Source organism: Canis lupus, chromosome 35 (genome assembly GCF_048164855.1).
Source record: "Canis lupus baileyi chromosome 35, mCanLup2.hap1, whole genome shotgun sequence".
Taxonomy (NCBI): Eukaryota; Metazoa; Chordata; class Mammalia; order Carnivora; family Canidae; genus Canis; species Canis lupus.
Genome location: NC_132872.1, coordinates 20,405,101 through 20,424,219, shown reverse-complemented (window position 1 = coordinate 20,424,219; position 19,119 = coordinate 20,405,101). Strand labels below are relative to the sequence as shown.

The window sequence follows — 19,119 nt, the reverse complement described above, 5'->3', positions numbered from 1 at the left end:
AGGAGAAAAGATCTATTTTGACGCCATTCTTGAATGAAGGGCCTGGAGCTTACAGATGTTAAGTAAGTTGCCCAAAGTCACATAATTTGTAAAAGGCAGAAAGCACATCTGTCTTATGTCCAGAGACTGAAATCTTCCACACAGAGCTTTTCACTGGCCAATGTTCTAGAAAGATTGGCTTCACTAGGAGAGAAGCCATAATACGTGGCCTTCCCATTCTGAGACTACTTGATTCTAACAAAATAAAAATATATTACCTAGGAAGCATAAAACTGTACAGAAAGCAGACATCAGAGAGAGTGGAAAAAAGGACAGGTAAAATTTAATGAGGGAGGAAAAAGTCTGGAAAGATCCAAAGTAAAAGGCACTGGTCCAGGAAAAATACATTCCTGGCTGAGTGTAGGCAGGGGGTGTTTCCTGAGGGTTGTGAACATTTGAGAGCAAAATGAAGGGAGAGTAGGAAGCAGCAAAGACACTAGACATACAAAAATACTCCCTGCCCAGAGCAGAGACATCGTTTGGAGATCTGGAGTCAGAATCCAAACACTGCCTTTTGTTGATTCTCAGAACTAAGGGAAACAAGGCAGGAATATCATCTCCCTATCAAGTGTCCAGGGATCTTCAATGAGCTTATTTTTATTATTTTTCTTATAAGTAATTAATTAGAGCCCATTGATTACAAAAAGCAGTAGCAGAAAGATGCTACTCAGAATCAAATGGACAAATGGACCATTTTCAAGCACTCGTTCATTCACGCATATGTGTATTCATTTAACAAATATTTACTGAGTGCCTACTATTTGCTAAGTACTTTTTTTGGCACTGGGAATACAACAGAATAAAAAGTAGTCCCCACTTGCATTCCCTCCCCCCCCTCCACACTGAAAATAATTCCTTCCCTTCACTGAATGTATTCCCTGGAGCAGAAAAGCATGTGCAAAAAACCAAGCTGCACATGTAAAATGCAAAGTGCATTAAATAAAAGTGCTAAGGAGAAAAACAAAACAAAGAAAAAGAACAGGAAGTGAGCATGTATGGAGAATTGTTGAAAATTTTAACAGAATTTCAATTAAATATTCAAACTAAAAAGGAAAGAGGGAGATGGTTTAGAAAATGGATGTGTTGGGGCGCCTGGATGGCTCAGCGGCCCCTGCCTTCAGCCCAGGGCGTGATCCTGGAGTCCTGGGGTTTGAGTCCCACATCGGGTTCCTGGCAGGGAGCCTGCTTCTGCCTCTGCCTGTGTCTCTGCCTCTCTCTCTCTCTCTGTGTTTCTCATGAATAAATAAAAATAAAATAAAGGGCTGTGTTACCCCTGGGTGGCTAAGTTGGTGAGGTGACTCTTGATCTCAGCTCAGTCTTGATCTCAGGGTCATGAGTTCAAGCCCCACATTGGAATCCATAATGGACCTACTCAAAAAAGAGCAGGGGTGTGGGGGGAGATTGTGTTGAAGTCCATGTGGTTTTAAAGCTCATGCTTATGAATCACAAATACTGTGAATGATTTTGTGACAAAGTGAAAAGGACAATGGGAAAATCACTTCCCTTATTTTTTTCAAACATTTCATTTATTTAAGAAAAAGAGTGTGTACGAGTGGGGTAAAGGGAGAGGGGCAGAGAGAGGAGGGGAGGAACATACTCTCCTTCACGCCCACTGAGTTCAGAGCCCAACTCAACATGGGGCTCCATCCTAGGGCGCTGAGATCATGACCTGAGCTGAAGGCAGATGCTTAACCAACTCAACCACCCAGGCATCCCTCATTTCCCTTATTTTATCCACATTTCCTCATCTTAAAATGAGGATGCTAGCCCTCAAGGCAACATAGGTGTGTATATATCTCAAATGGACATGGCCTTCAAAATATAAAACAATAGCTACCTATTACTTCACTTTAGTACAAAAAATAATTTATATTTTTGACAATGCCCTCTAAATCTCTGAATATAGACACACATATAGATATTTGACTATATATGTCCATATATTTACTTTGAATCTCTGAATATAAGTATATATACACACACTCATGCACACAAGTACACGCACACATTGTATCCCTCCCATCTCAGAGCTCACAGAATCCCCCTGGTACAAATAGTCTGACAAGGAACAGGCAAATGTGTGGTGAACTAGAGGGGTCCTTTGAGGCTTCCTGGAGCCTCTCAGAGACCAAGAGCAACACGTCCCTTCCCCACTCCAGTCTTCTTGGATTACTGAGCACTTTGCAGAGCTTTTTTTAATCGCCTCCTGAAATGCGGGTTTCCTTCCTCCATCCAAGATACTCAACAAAATGGAACTTGTCAACTGTGCTTATAGTAATAAATCTCCTTCCCAGCATTTCTCCTGACATTCTAATGCCTTCCTGAACATAATAAAAAGGTCATTTTCCACCTGAATTCATCTTCTCCAAGCTACCTTATATTTCTGCAAATCCAAGTTTCAACAAGTTTGATTTCATTTCTTCTACAGTATTTTATTTGCTTTAACCAAGCTAAAAATCCCAACTGCAACTGCAACCCTGCGATCTCCTCTAATTGCCTGAGTGGGGATTATATTTTATTGGCTGACTGGGTAATGTACAGGCATTGTGAAAGCTCAACCGTTCCTTTTGCTTGAAGTGGCAGAGAATTAAATGCTCCCTTTCAGATATTGTCCAAGGATTTCTTATGATGTCGTTTCCCCCATCAGTTCTGTAACTTTCTATGTATCAGTTATGCCTTGATCAGTAGTCTCACCCACACATAACACAATCTCCCGGAACCACTCAGAGATGAGCAGGCCTCTCACTTTGTGCAACCAACTCGGGCCGTTTTGTCAGGTATTTCACAAGGCTGTCTCCAGTTGTGAGAGGAGCCATTCAAGCTGCAACCTTCCAAGAGTCACCTATTCCTGGTTCCGGAGAATTCCTTTGGGTAACAGTAGTTGCATTTATCCTTGGGAGGTTCAGGTATCCCTTTAAGTGGGATCATCATGGGTAGACAGTATTATCTGGAAAATAAATCCATCTGTAATGGGGGGTTATAAGGTTAAGTGGGGCTACTGGGAGCATTGCCAGGCAAAATTTTGGGAAAACCTCGGACTTCTTTGGGAAAACCTGTCCATGATAATGACAAGAACCACACAGTAGGGACGCCTGGGGGGCTCAGCGGTGGAGCACCTGCCGTTGTTCGGTTCAGGTCATGACCCCAGGGTCGAGGGATGAGTCCTGCATCTGGGCTCCCTGCAGGGAGCCTGCTTCTCCCTCTGCCTGTGTCTCTGCCTCTCTCTTTACTTATTTATTCTCATGAATAAATATTTATTTATCATTCATTCATTCATTCTCATGGATAAATAAATAAAATCTAAAAAAAAATAATAATAAAAGAACCACAGGGTACTTGCGTATTCTGTTCAACGCCCGCGGGGGGGGGGGGGCATTCCTCCGTGGAGGCCAGTCCCCCCACTTCGGGACAGGAGTCAGGACTGCTCGTCACCGTCACCGACAGCAGGCGCGGTGGCCCTTCCCGCGGGGGTAGGACCCCGGGGCGCCCCCCTCCCGGGGCGCGGACAGGACTCCCTCCGCGGCTTCAGGCCCAGGATCGCAGCGCCTGGCCAGGCTCCAGCTGCAGCGACGCGCCCTCGGGGCCGCAGCGGGTGTGCGAGGCGGCGGGGGTGGGGGCGGGGGGAGCAGGTCAGCTTCCCGGCCTCGCGGGCTGCGCTCCACACCAGCTCGGCTCTGCAGGAAGGGCTGGGGGGCGGCGAGGGCCGGAGGCGCAGGGGGGAGCCCGACGAAAGCATCGCTCTTTTCCTTGTTCTTTCCTTCTTTTTTTTCCTCCCTACCTTTATTGTATTTCATTTCTTTTTTGCTTTTTAAAATTTATTTATTTATTCATGATAGACACAGAGAGAGAGAGGGAGAGGCGGAGACACAGGCAGAGAGAGGAGCAGGCTCCACGCGGGGAGCCCCACGCGGGACTCGATCCCCGGTCTCCAGGGTCACGCCCTGGGCTGAAGGCGGCGCTAACCGCTGAGCAACCCGGGGATCCCCTATTTCATTTCTTTATTATTTTATTTTATTTTATTTTATTTTATTTTATTTTATTTTATTATTTTATTTTATTTATTTTATTATTTCATTTTATTTTATTTATTTTATCTTTATTTTATTTTACTTTATTTATTTTATTATTTATTTTATTTTATTTTACTTATTTTATTTATATTTTATATTTCGTTTTATTTATATTTTATTTTATTTTATTAATTAATTTATTTTTTATTTTATTTTATTTATTTTATTATTTCATTTTATTTATATTTTATTTCATTTTATTTTTTATTTTACTTTATTTTATTTATTTTATTATTTCATTTTATTTATTTTATTTTTATTTTACTTTATTTTATTTATTTTATTATTTCATTTTATTTATATTTTATTTTATTTCATTTTATTTTTATTTTATTTTATTTTTTATTTTACTTTATTTTATTCTTTTTTTTTTTTAATTTTTATTTATTTATGATAGTCACAGAGAGAGAGAGAGAGGCAGAGACACAGGCAGAGGGAGAAGCAGGCTCCATGCACCGGGAGCCCGACGTGGGACTCGATCCCGGGTCTCCAGGATCGCGCCCTGGGCCAAAGGCAGGCGCCAAACCGCTGCGCCACCCAGGGATCCCTATTTTACTTTATTTTATTTATTTTATTATTTCATTTTATTTATATTTTATTTCATTTTATTTTTATTTATTTTATTTTTTATTTTACTTTATTTTATTTATGTTATTATTTCATTTTATTTATTTTATTTTTTACTTTACTTATTTTATTATTTCATTTTATTTATTTTATTATTTCATTTCATTTATATTTTATTTATTTTATTTATATTTTATATTTTATTTGTTTTGTTTTGTTTTGTTTTGTTTTTTACTACCAAGTGCAAAAGCAAATCATCCACCACTGCTGGTTCGGGGAACATCCGTTATTTAATGAAAACAAGGGAGCAGTTTTTTTTTTTTTTACCCCTTCTTATTCTTTGTAATCAATGCAGTAGCACTGCTTCTCTCTCTACCTTCTCGTTCTTCTGCCCCAATTTATTCTCTCATTTGCCACCCTCACTGCACCCCTAGCATAATTCCCTGGTCTTTTGGATTAATTGAACGACTGTCTATCAGTTTCTAAGTCCTGGGCATCAGGTTTTTATCTGCATAAAGGCCTTCAGAGGAAGCTATTCCATTCATGCCTTGCACTCCCCATGTTCCAGTCCTTTCTAGTCCAAGGGTTTCATTATTAAGTGAGCTGTGTCCCTCCCTCCACCCCCTGGGTCCCCCGCAGGAACACACATTTTCATTCCAGGCCCCTTGCATTCCAACCCCTTGCTGGGTTGCTTGCTGTTTTGCCCTCGGGCTCTCCAAGCACATCAAAGAAGTTTGCTTTGACTGTCCTTAGACCCAGGTGGTGCCTAGCGGTGGGGCTGCTCGGCAGTCTGGGAATCCAGCACCTCTTCACTTTTTTTTTTTTTTTTCCTGAAGGCTGTTTTAGTTCCTAATAACAAAAACAGTAGAAATACTTAGACAAAACTGGAAAGTAGGGTAATTTGCCTTGTCCTGTGCACTCCCAATACGATCCTTTTCTCTCTCCTCCCCTCCTTGTCCTCCTCTACTCCCCCTCTCCATCAGCACCGCAGCTGCTGGCATCCGGAAAGTTCATTCAAAATCCAGGACTCACATATGAGAAAAGAGCTGGTAACTATCACTTCAGCTGTGCTGTAAAGTAGCACAACATTCAACCAAGAAACATGCGTTGAACACTTCCTAGGTGCCAGACACTGGGAAGTGGTCCAAGGACTGCAAAGTTAAGTGTGCTGCTTGCTTTCTTTTTTTTCTTCATCACTCTCTCTCCTCCTGCCACGCTCCTAGCTCTCCTACCTCCCCTATCGTTACCATCAAAAACATTATCTTGTATAATATTCATCAGCCCTTAATGTATGGCAGATACACGGGTAGGAGCCTTACATGCATTTTCTCTTTTAATTATTATGAGGACTTTTATGATGGAGCATTTCATTTTATAGGTGAGAAAACTTGAGATTAAAGAAGCTGAGTGGCTTCCTCAAGCTCATATATATAGTGTGTGCTGGTGCAGGGGTTTGTAAACCAGACAGTCTGACTCCAGACTTGTGGTACATCACTTCTAAGGAGTCACTGTTTCAGTGGAGGAGCCAGACTTACAAACAGATAAATATAATTCAAAGAGGTGAGTGCTAGCATTGTAGGAATACAGAAGCAGCATGACTAACACCGCCCAGGTGGCTCCCGGAAGGCTTAAAAGCCAACTTGACTTGTGAGGTGGGTCTTGAAACAGGAGTAGGAGTATCCCAGGAAAACAAAGGGACGGGATGGTTGGTGCACTTTGGGCTGAAGAAACTATACCAGCAATGTCTCAAGTTGAGAAAGGCTGCCACGGTTATGTTTAGGAAACAGTTCAATCTGATTACATGAAGGGTTCCTGAGATAGTGTTGTGATATGAAACTAAGATCGTCCAATAGGAAACTAGGGGCAAGAATGTCAAGGACTAGAGATTTTGCTGGGAAGTTTGGCTTTCATCTTGTAGGTAAAATGACTCCAGCGGAGATTTTAAAGAAAGGGAGTGACATAATCAAATTTGTCTTTCTATTGGACTGTTTGTCTTAGGATGGCCAGGGGAAGTCTGGGAAGAGGAAAGTAGAGCCAGATGCCAGGGATACCGGTTGGGAACTTGCTGTACAGATGATGGGGGCCTGAGCTAGGAGCTGTGAGACTGGAAAGGAGGGATTTTGTTCACCGAAGAAGATTGGCGTTAGTGTGCTACCTGTTTCTTAGAACAAGGGACTTCAGGCACAAAGAATTTTGTTCAAAATAAAAAGACCTCTTAAAAGAGCCCCAAACCAGTCCTTTTGCTTTTACAGGCATAGTTAAAGTCTGTGAAACTTAGGAAGATTAAACCACACAATCGACTAGTGGAAGAATGATCATAGCTGCCTTTTATTTAGAGACTATGGTCCACATACTTAGCATCTCTTAAAACATTTGACCCTCCTAATTTTTGAAAATAAGTACAAAGCAACTCCTAAGTCCATTTAACAGATGAGGAAGCTGAGGTCAGTAACCTGGTAAAGGCTGCACAGATAATTAGAGACAAGGGGGATTCAAAACTAGCGTCATCTGATCCCAGAGTTCCCACAGTTTTTATATGTTGTGTACTAAGATTGAAATGGAGACATCCTTACTCCTAAACTAGTGCTCTCTTCGCTAGGTGTTCCTGCCTTTCTCTGCTGCAATGTGCAAAGAAATACCCGGGCACACATTCCGCATATCCAAATGCCTATGCTGTCAATATGCTCTAAAGTAGCATTTACTGGGGATTCCCTATCACATACACTAAGCAAGATACTACGATGATCCTTTTTTTAACATTGTGGCTATTACAGTGAAAGAAAGGGCAAATCCGAGTGATGTCAACATGCAACCAGAATCATTCCTGATCAACGTTTTGAATGGTACATCAAGGGCAATGATTTAACAGCCAGCTCTCAAACACAAAAACCAAACAGCTCAAAAAAAAAACAAACAAAAAAACAGCTCTGATTCGTAGTGTGGCCAATTCCAGTTTCCAGGGGGTACAAGTCCTCTACAATAGTAGATTTCAAGCTGCCATTGTGACATCACTGAAGTCATCATTGGGAAGTCAGTCATGCACACAAGTGGCTCTGGAGAGCCTCCAGCATACAACTGCACCTTGGAGGAGCAGACGTGGGCTGTGTGTGAGAAAGAAGTAGAAGAGATCTGGGGTAATCCTTGGAGAAAGAAGGGGTAGTGAAGGCTGGGATGAGGATTAGGTTAGTTATATTCAAAGAAAGTAGACAGACTGAGCTCATTTGTAGTTAGATCAACTTGAAAGTGTGATTTAGAATTGGCTGGGGGCAGCTCTGGCTTAAAGTTTACTATCCCTGAGGGGTGGAAATTTGCTAGTAAAGAGAGATCCAAGCTCCCTGGACTTTTCTTAAATTTTCAGAAGACATTTGTCTAAAAGGCTGATACAACCAAAAACAGATTCAAAAGACTGGAAATCAGGGTTACATGAATCAAAAAGATTGGCCAATGTGGATTTTTGGCTAGTTATCTCTATTTCTCTTTCTTTATGGCAAGATAAATTGATGGAAAATGAGCTTTAGTGAATATACACACTATAAAGGTGAATAAACTTACTAAGTGCTCACTTTCAAAAGAGGTCCTGAGGGGCTCCTGACGGGCTCAGTCAGTGGATTTCGTGACTCTTGATCTTGAGGTTGTGAGTTCCAGACCCATACTGGGTGTAGAGATTACTTAAAAATTAAAAAAAAAAAAAAATCTTGAGGGATGCCTGCGTGGCTCAGTGGTTGAGCCTCCTCTGCCTTTGGCTCAGGGAGTGATCCCGGGGTCCGGGTTTGAGTCCCATGTCAGGCTTCCTGCATGGAGCCTGTTTCTCCCTCTGTCTGTGTCTCTGCCTCTTTCTCTCTCTGTCTCTCATGAATAAATAAATAAAATCTTAAAAAAAAAATTGAAAAAAAGGAAGAAAGAGAGAAAGAAGACAAAAGAGGTCCTGAAGAAATACCCATTTGTTCTGTGAGACAGTCTGAATGTACCTTTTAATAACCCTGTATCCAGGAGAAATCAATATATTTACAAGTACTTCAGAATATTTGTCTTGTCACTCTGAGCATAAAGCAATATCAATGCTTCTCTTATTCCCACATAATCAGTGCACAGGATAGTAAGGAGAAAAAACATTAACAAGTATCTGCAAATGACACCTGTTTTCCTTCCGTGGCAACAAGCTAGCCCTTTACAAGGAGAAAGGATGAAAACAAAATTAGTTTCCTGATGATGATGATATTTCTATCCCCTCCCCATCCCCCAATGACCAAAAACCCTTGTTATACATAATCTCAGCAGAAAACATAGTCATCCTAAGAACCGATAAAAAAGAATATAAAGAGGGCACCTGGGTGGCTCAGTGGTTGAGCGTCTGCCTTTGGCTCAGGTCATGATCCCGGAGGTCCTGGAATCGATACCCACATGAGGCTCCCCACAGGGAGCCTGCTTCTCCCTCTGCCTATGTCTCTGTCTCTCTGTCTCTTTCTCTGTGCCTCTCGTGAATAAATAAATAAAGTCTAAAAAAAAAAAAAAAGAATATAAAGGAAATGAAATGGAGGTCTACTGTTTTGTTTGCTGTTTGGAGAATGGCCTCCCACTCCTGTGATTCTGAGTACTGTCACTCATGATACCCACCTGCCCTGGCTGCAGGCGTGGACATTTGCCTCAGGTCTGAGCAGTCATGGTCCTGGATCTTTTAATTCACAGTAAATTACTCAAGAGATTAGTAAAGCCAATCAAACTTTTTTTCATAAGTGGGCAGATACCTCTCCCTTTAGGATTTCAGTCTCTGTGCATATAGGCTAAGGCCTGAAAATAATCATCTTCTTAGTATGTAGACTGCAAAAGAGGAAATTGAGAAAATAGTCAAAGACAAGCAAAGGCATGTGAAGCTAAGGTATGGAAAAAGGACAAAGAGCCTTGACAATCTTGTTCAAAGGCCTTGATCCTGCTATGCCTAAACATCTACATTTGGAATTCCCAGTCATTTAAACCCATAGAATACCTTCTGGTTGCTTTTCTTTTTCTTTCTTTCTTTCTTTCTTTCTTTCTTTCTTTCTTTCTTTCTTTCTTTCTTTCTTTCTTTTTCTTTCTTTCTTTCTTGTTAAACTCCTTGAACTAAAGTTTTTGTCACTTTTAGTTGAAACTAACCTATTACAAAAACCTTAGTAAAAAGAATTCCCTAACATTATGACAAACTCTTGCTGGCTGACTGAGATTATGAAAATAATGTCTCCTTAACAAAAAAAAAAAAAAAAAAAAAAAAAAAAAAAAAAAAATTTGGAGGCAGAGGAGCGAGGATGGGAAATATCAAGAGCTAAATTTCTTTTTTGGCCTGTATTCTAAGATATGTTAATTTATTTTATTTGGTTTCTCTCATCTGTGACTCATCTCTCTTTGGGCATCTCTTTCTTTTATTGGCATATAGACCACAATACAGTCATTTCTTTATTCATAAATTATCATGGCTTTATTATCTGCCTCAAGATGCTGAGCCTCCACAGAACAGGCAAAAGACAAGGTATTAAGTTGGGATGGAAAAGAGGAGAGAGAGATGCTGCTGATCGTTTTAGAACTGGAAGAACAACTCGGCATCAAGTCTTTTCTTTTTAACTTTCATGGCAGATATTTAAGCAGATGGTGAAGAATCACCTCAAGATAGAGTCATCTGGAATTTTTCTTAGTTTTTCTGAGAAGATCCCAGAAGTTGAAGACTGTAGGAGGGACAAAGTGGGAATAGAAGATGATTCAGTTGCTGGCCTGGGGAAAAGACCTGAGTAACTAAGGGTCTCAGGCCCAGTGGTGCAAGACCCCATCTACTTAAGCTTCTCAAGTCCCCGTTGACGGGGCTTTGCCTTTAAAGGTTGAATGTAGTGCCTATTGAGTCCTGAAGTCAAAATTTGTCTAAGCCCCGAAAAAAATCTAAGGAATAACTCTGGACCTTGCCATCTTTTGAAATGTCCTTGAGTCTAGGAAAAATAATTGAGAGTTATATTCTTTGGGAATTTTCTTATAACTTGATATGTTAACCACCTCTGGACAAAATACTTCACTCTATAACCTGGATGTCATTCTCTATAAAAAGGCAAATCACTTTCCTTAAGAGATGTATCAATTAACCAGTTTTAACAGAATTACAAAACTGGAAGCAATAGCCTAAAATTATTTAATTTACCAGTTAGAATACATCACAGATACTGGTAATTTCAATGAAAGCATGTACATGTTACAAATCTTTTCATGTGTTGTCTTATATAGCTTTTACAATATGCATTGCATTTTCTCACAGGGATTTCACCTTGAGGTACAATTATTAAGTGAATTTCTTGCCCTTACAAAGAAAAGTAAACATATTAAACACCTCCATGCAAAGTTAAAATGCTAGACACTAAATTAAATATTTGTCCTATAGCACTGCTAACCTCATAGGTTATGAATCATCTGTGTTTGTGGAATACATTGCTTTATATTATAATTTTGCCAAATCCACCCTGTAAAGAACAAAGTATAAAGAACATTGAGGCTTAAAATCTTGAACACTGAACCGCCTCTGTAGACTTTTCAATATTGGTACTGCATCCCTAATCATGCCTTAGTGAAATGTTATACAGAACATTATTCAGAATGTTTGTTCTGAAAAGAGTTTGGGTAAATGCACTATATTTGAAATTGATTAATGTTATCTGATATGCATCCAAATTTTTCTATTACCCTCAGAATTTGACTTAAAAGTTATAGGGTGTCTTGTATATTTACTGTAACTGAAAGTGGTCTATTTGCATTTGAGCAAAAGTGGTAGCCAAAGCTGTGTTAATTTTCGTGAAGTCTTGTGACTTCTGGGACTGTGTTACCTTGTCTGTCAGATGATGTAGTTGGATTGGCTCAGTGGTTTTTTTAAAAAATTTTTTTCTTTCTAAAATATATTTATTATTGGAATATAGTTAACATACAATGTTATATTAGTTTTAGGTAAACAAGTTGGTGATTTGACAATGCCATGTATTACTCGATGCTCACCACCAGTATAGTCACCACCTGTCATCATATAATGTAGTTACAATATTATTGACTATATACCTATGTTGTACTTTTAATCTCCATGACTTACTTATTTTTTAACAGGAAGTTTGTACTCCTTAATCCTCTTTACCTATTTTGTCCATCCTCCCATTCCCTGCCCCTCTGGCAACCACTAGTTTATTCTTTGTATATATAAGCCTATTTCTATTTGCTTGTTTGTTCATTTTTTTAATTCCATATATAAATGAGATCATACAGTATTTGTCTTTCTCTGTCTTATTTCACTAAGCCTAATATCCTGAAGATCCATCTTCATTGGGTAGCCCAGGTGGCTCAGTGGTTTAGTGCCACCTTTGGCCCAGGGTGTGATCCTGGAGACCTGGGATTGAGTCCTGCGTCGGGCTCCCTGCATGGGGCCTTCTTCTCCCTCTGCCTGTGTCTCTGCCTCTCTCCCTCTCTGTGTCTCTCATGAATAAATAAACAAAATATCAAAAAAGAAAAAAAAATCCATCTTCATTGTCACAAATTGAAAGATTTCATTTCTTTCTATGACTAATATCCCATTGTGTATATACCCCATCTTCTTCTCCATTCATCTATGGATGAACATTGGATTGCTTCCATATCTTAACTATTATAAATAATGCTGCAATAAACATAAGGGTACATATATCTTTTCAAATTAAGGTTTTTGTTTTCTTTGGGTAAATATCTAGAAGTGAAATTACTGGATCATATGGTATTTCTATTTTTAATTTTATGAGAAACCTCCATACCATTTTCCATAGTGACCGCACCAATTACCAATTTATCTTTCCACCAACAGTGAGCAAGTGTTCCTTTTTCTCCACACCCTTGCCAACACTTATTATTTCTTGTCTTATTTTAAAAAGATTTCATTTACTTATTTTTATTTTAGAGAGAGAGAAAGAGAGCGTGAGTGGGGGGAGGGGCAGAAGAAGAGAGAAAGGCTCTCAAGCAGACTTCACACTGAATGTGGAGACTGACACAGTCCTCGATCTCATGACCCTGAGATCATGATCTGACCTGAAACCAAGAGTCAGATGCCCAATCAAATGAACCACCCAGGCACCCCTCTTGTGTTTTTGATTCTAGCCATTCTGATAGCTGTGAGGTGATATCTCATTGTTATTTTAATTTGCATTTTAGTGATGTTGAACATTTTTTTTTCCTGTGCATGTTGGTCATCTGAATAAACATTTGAAAAAATGTCTATTTGGATCTTCTGCCTATTTTTTTAATCAGCTTTTTGGTGTTGAGTTGCATAAGTTCTTTATATGTTTTGTATATTAACCCCTTATCTTCTCCCTTTCAACTGGGTGCTTTTTTTGTTTGGGTTTTCTAACTTGTGAAAAGCCATAAAATTTAAGGAGGCAGTAAAACATCAGGCTGCTTATCAAACTTTAGCTAAAGAAGCCCCACCTGTATCAGTTTACTGTTACTTTGATTGTTACTACCTTGCACAATCATTTATTGTTCATCCATGTATTCAGGAATTCATTAAGTCATTAATCAAATAGTATTGCGGGCCTACTATGCGTCTGTCTATTCTACGCATATAACAGAAAATAAAAGACATAATTTCTATTCTTGTTGAGCTTTCAGTCAAGCAAAGAGAGGCAGATATTCAATATTCAGTGTTTAAGATATATAAGTTAAATATATATTATGTTGTATGGTGATAGAGTCTATGCAGAAAAAATGAAGCAGAAAGGGAGATAAAGTATTGAGGCTAGGGGTTGAAATTTTATTTTATTTATTTATTTATTTTTACTTCTTTATTTTTCTTAAGAGAGGGAGTGGAGGAGGATAGAAGGAGAGAGGGAGAATCTTAAGAATCTCCATGCTGGGCATGGAGCCCCACGTGGGACTTGATATCACAACCTTGAGATCATGACCTGAGCCCAAATTAAGAGTCAGACGCTTAACTGACTGAGCCACTTAGGTTTCCCTGGGAGTTGAAATTTTAAATAGTTAATCATTAAAAGGGTCAATAGAAGGTAACATTTGAGGATATACCCTGAAAGAGGTGATGGAGTAAGCCCCACTAATAACTGTGGAAAAAAAGTTCCAAGGATTAGAAATAGCAAATGCAAAGTCTCCGACGTGGGAATATTGTAGGTATATTTAGGAGTTGTGAGGAGACCACCATGGTTTGAATGATTCAACAGGGGAGAAGTAGGAATTTGGACTTCAGAATAAGCCTACATTAGAAGAAAAAGGTTTGTATTTAAATAAAGATTCATCTAAATTACCTGTGAGGCTCTGAAAAGCATTAAAATTTTAAGGCTCTTTCTTATATTGCATAATCAATGAGCCTTTATTCAGTGTTATTAAGCCTTTCCCCCCTAATTATTATCACTCCTTCGGGATTATATGTTTATCTAAGCATTTCTTCTTCATACTTTCCTGTAAAGTCAACCGTCTTACTTATTTTAAGGGGAAATGGTATGGATAAACTGAAAGTTGTATTTAATTAATTTGGCTTTCTGAAAGCCCATTAAATCCATGGTGATTTGTTTGCTTTAAAAAATCAAATGTTCATTGTTTTCTTATTTCTATAGTCATTATATTTCCACCTCAAATTCCTGAATGAGCTTTTCATAGATTGCAATGGCTAGTAGGTATATGGCAAAGCAAGTAGAGATAACTAGATAACTTCATGAGAATTAATCAAGTTAATTTTTTTTCCTTTAAGGTATCAAGTATCTGAATAACCACACTCTGAGACTCATTTTACTTACTGAAAACTTAAAGAGCGGTTTATGTCAGTTGAAAGTTGACAATATGCAGAGAACTCTGAAGAGAAGGTGAAAATAAACCAGTACACTTTTTGAGTAAACTGTTTGCACCTACTGAAATCACTAATGAATTATGAGAGTTTGATACACTCAGAGTTTTTGACATTCATTTTAGTTATTGTTAAGTTCCATGGCTAAATAGTTTAGCTAGACTCTTTTGCCCATTCCTCATGCCTAAGACAGGAAGGAAAATGACTAAGTGGATTTCTATGTTGAAATAGCTGTGCATTCCTTTTTGTACCCACACACTAAGCAATCTACAGTTTGAAGTAAGAACATAGTGTTTAGCATAGGCTTTGGAAGTTTTTGCCTTCCTGAGCTCCAGGGATAAATCTTTATTAGCTAACGTTATTGAGGACACGAGTTGCAAAATTTTATTAACACGATGACTGATAATACTGTTTAACAATTGAAATTAAACAATAAAATTCAAGAGAACACTTCTTAGTAGGACAGATACCCATCTGCCCTCCAATCCATATCTAGAGTGATTCTAGGAATTACTGACGTTAAAAAATCTTAGGGTCCAGAAATATATCAGAGTTTTATCTTTTTTTTTCCAGAGTTTTATCTTATATCTACATAATCTCTATGACTCTTTAAAATATTCGTATCTTCCTAGACTTAATATAAATCCAATTTAGCCCTCTGTTTCAATCTTTGACATCAGTGCATTAACCCAGATCCTTGCCCATCTCCTGCCTGGTCACTTAGAAATTTTACTAGTCAGGCTTCTATTCTCAGCATGCCTTCCCTCCTCCCCGTTTCAGCCTTCTTTTTAAACAAAAAGGCATGGCCCTTCTTGTTTTATTCTCATTAATGTCAAATAGTTTTTATCACTCTCTTCCTCCGGTAGATTAAGTTTCTTCACTTTATATTTCAAAGTTTTCACTATGGTGACTAAGACTTGACTCATTTCCCCTTGCCTTTCCTAAACTTTAGTCTGCCTAGTTGTGATATTATGATTTATAATAAGAAATATGTATTTGGTCTTGGACCCATTCCAGGTACAAAGCTCATAAAACTCTTGGAATTTTTTAAGTGATAAGAGCAAGGTGTCTTTTGTTATGTTAATGAGTTACTTTGGGAAAGCCCTGGGGCAATCTAAAGATAGGGGTTGGTTGCTAGGAGAATCAACTGTGTGATTAGAGGGTTGGAACTTTCAGTCCCATCCCTCCTGGGAGGGGTAAGGGTGCAGAGACTGAGTTAAATCACCAGCGGCCAATGATTTAATCAGTCGTGCCTATGTAGAGAAGCCTTTACAAAATCCGGAAGAACCAGGTTCAGAGAGCTTCCAGGTCGTTGAATATGTGGAGATGTGGGGAGAGTTGTGTGCTCAGAGACCATGAAAGCTCTGCTCTCCTCACACACCTAGCCTCATCAATCTCTCCCATCTGTCTGATGCTATCTCCAGGTAGATAATGTCAGAATTGAGCTGAATTGTAGGACAATCAGCTAGTGTCTGAGAATTGATTGGTGGTGTGGGGAAAAGACAACACATTGGAATTGATACCAGAATCATACTAGTCTTGAAACCCCTTTCATCTCCTTATATCATTATCTTTTATAAATTTGTTTCAAGGTTTATGTTCTATAGAAAAAACAACTCTTTATCATCACTTACCATTCAAACAAATATTTTTAGAGTGCTCAATGTATTTGCAAAGTATTAGCTAGAAATGTGTAAATCCCACTGGGGAGGTAGGGGGAAGAAAGTGAATTAGATTTATTGCATGCCCTTGAACTGCATACAAATTTTGTTCAAAAACTAGGATGGCACAGGGAGCACTGTGATATAAGGTGGTAGGGAAAAATGTCATCAGTCTCCAAAGCCATCTTGGTGATATTTCATTTCCAGTGGGAAATTGTTTACATTAGAACAACACAAATCATCTCAACTTTTCAAATGTTCACCCGCCTGACCTGACTATGTTGTCACATTCTGTTGTTTAATGTTTTAAAACAGGGCAAAAGGTCCTAGTCTGAGCTTTAGAGGTCTTCAGTTCTCATCTTAATAGATTCTAAGTAGGAAATTAGCCTACTGTGCTTTGAACATACTGTCCTGACAGATGATTTCTTTTTTATTGAAAATGCAAAACTCTTTTCATGTTCTTGGTAGCATGAAATATATTTTCTCTGGCTGAACATTGTTCATTTTATCTCTTCCAGTAAGAAGTACCCAGTATGATGCTCTGATGCATGAATAACTGGTAAATATTATTGGAATACTATGTATTCTTAGTTTAACAAAAGCAGTTGTGATCCAGATGCAGCTAGAAAAGTTCTTCCTCTAAAGAACAAGATAAGGTAGATGAAATCCCCTATTCCCTAGATTTCAAAGGACAAACATTCTCTTCACTACATTATTTTGTGGGGCTTATATTCTCAAATTTCTTAACTCTGAGTTTTTGCTTACAGTAAATTACGTCAGTCTAAAAATGGCCTTGACATCTCATATGCACTGTGCTGGCTCATACAGATAGGATGCACTGCTTGATTAGTTAATTTCCCCAAGGAAAATGTGTTTGAGGGTAGGAGACTTTATTAAAGTTTTCAGATGATGAACAAATTTATATCTAATTCAAGCCTTCCAAACAAAAAGTCATAAATTTATTGTTAGACATCTCTGATAAGCAAAGTGGATAATGATGAGCAAACTGGATAGGGATGAAGCTCTAAAATCAAATATGTTTTCTCTGGCTGAACATTATTCATCTGACCTCTTGTAGTAAGAAGTAGCCATTATGATGCTCTGATGCATGACTAAACTGGCTGGTAAATACCATTGGAATCATCTAGAATCAAAGTACCTGGGGTAGAAAAGAGGCTTTACCATTATTCTGAATCATTACGTGACCTTCTTATTTCTGGGCTTCAGGCTTCATGAATAAGATGAAGACGCTGACGGCACCTACCTCATTGGATTTTTTTGAGGGGAGAATTATTTCATTAGTTTGTGTAAGTTGCTTAGAATAACCTCACATACAGTAAGTGGTCAGTAGCAGTTACTATTTAATTAAAGTATATTTAAAGGCTTTCAACCATTTCCAAACCCAAATGACTTGGTCCTTGTCCCTTCCTCTCTCTCAGCATCTTCCCGTCACTCCCCTGTTAAACTCCTATGTTTATTTTTTATTATTTTATAATTCCTACCTTAATTTTTATTATGTTGCTTAATATAGAGTAGTATGACCATCACTTTCTTGGCCTTAGCTAAATATAGCTAATAGCCTTTGGAGTTACTGTTGCAAGTGGCTTATCAAGGCATTTTCCTAAACTATGACATATTCTTCTATGAGACTCTAGAAGCAAGTGACTCTACAAATATGTATTATACATACACACGTGTGTGTATATATACATTGGTTTCAGAATTCCACACATGTGTATGTGTGCAAAATATCCTTAATTTATAGAATATATTTTGATCCAATCTAGCCGTAACCTTTGAAGGTGGTACTTTACTATGTCATCAAACTTTAATTATGAGACTGACTTTTGCTCAAGGTCAGTCGCTGAGTAAGGGCAGAGCAGGAGATTTTTAACTAGACTCTGACTACTCTCCAAAGCCAGACCTCTTTCTATTATACCTACCGGTTATTTGTGTGATCTCACTTAATCCTCACCAGTCTCAAGAGGGTGGCACTACTGTTACCACTTTTTATAAGTAAAGACACTAAGGCTTTAAGAGGTTAAGTGAGTTGACCAAGACCACGTAGCTAGTAAATGTCAGAGCCTAAGTCCCTCTGTCTTTTGCAGATTTACTTTTCAACTCCCATCTCAAAACAAAAGGGGCCAGATAGACACAGGAGGGGATCCAGGTTGAATCCACAGTCAGGATGATTTGTTGTAGTAGAAGCTACTTAAAGTTGCTGTTAAAAGAAGAACAATTTCCCAAAGGAATTCTAGGAGATCCCTTCGGAATGTTAGCAATTCAAACCCAGCTTATGAAACACTGAATTAAAAGGCATCTGTCTCCTAGCATTAGCCTTCCTGTTGGTTCACAAGATGCAAATAAAATGTTAATGTTAAATCCAAGCAGGGAAAACTACTTATTTGGAAAGGAAAGATCTGTAAGAGCTCTCCTCTAGAACCAGTTACCATAAAGAGAACCGGCGGGGGGGTGGGGGAGAGATGGGGGGGGGGGGGACAAGACAGGCAAGCTTTTGACAAAAATCACAACTGAAGATGGAGCTTAGTAGTTCCCAGCATAAAAAGATAAAAGAATCCAGAGAGCACTGAGTGTGCGCGCGCGCGTGCACGTGTATGCTTGTTTTAATGAGCTTCCCCTGCCTGCAGCCCCCCTCGCCCCCCTCTAGCTGGTGACCCGAAGCCTTCTGATGAAAGCGCGGTATGTGACGATTACTAGCTGACACTCTCGGCTGCAGACTAGCCTCACACGGAGCTGAGCCCGTGACGCTCGGAGGGCTGTTTACTGCCCTGGCGAAGTGGTTCAGGGGCCACGATTTTGTTCTGCTTCGGGGATGAGAGCCGTGATCCCGCATCCCTGGTTGGGAGCCACGTAAGGGCTCCGACAGCTCGGCCCTGGGGTGCAGGAGGACAGCACTCCTCCGTGGGCTCCGCTCTGGAGAAGACCCAGCCTCCCGATGCTCCCCCCCACC

The 19,119-nt window shown here is 39.2% G+C and overlaps 1 long non-coding RNA gene across 2 annotated transcripts; it reads left to right on the top strand.

Moving 5' to 3' along the window:
- Window positions 1–7,706: 7,706 nt before the first annotated feature.
- LOC140624846 (uncharacterized) lies at window positions 7,707–18,503 on the top strand. 2 transcript variants are annotated; one of them, XR_012024284.1, is made up of 6 exons: window positions 7,707–7,810; window positions 13,868–13,918; window positions 14,395–14,506; window positions 16,667–16,707; window positions 17,376–17,455; window positions 18,257–18,503. It is a non-coding gene; the product is annotated as an uncharacterized lncRNA (long non-coding RNA). The 2 variants fall into 2 exon arrangements; XR_012024283.1 differs by having other exon boundaries at window positions 13,818–13,918.
- The last annotated feature ends 616 nt before the right edge of the window (window positions 18,504–19,119 follow it).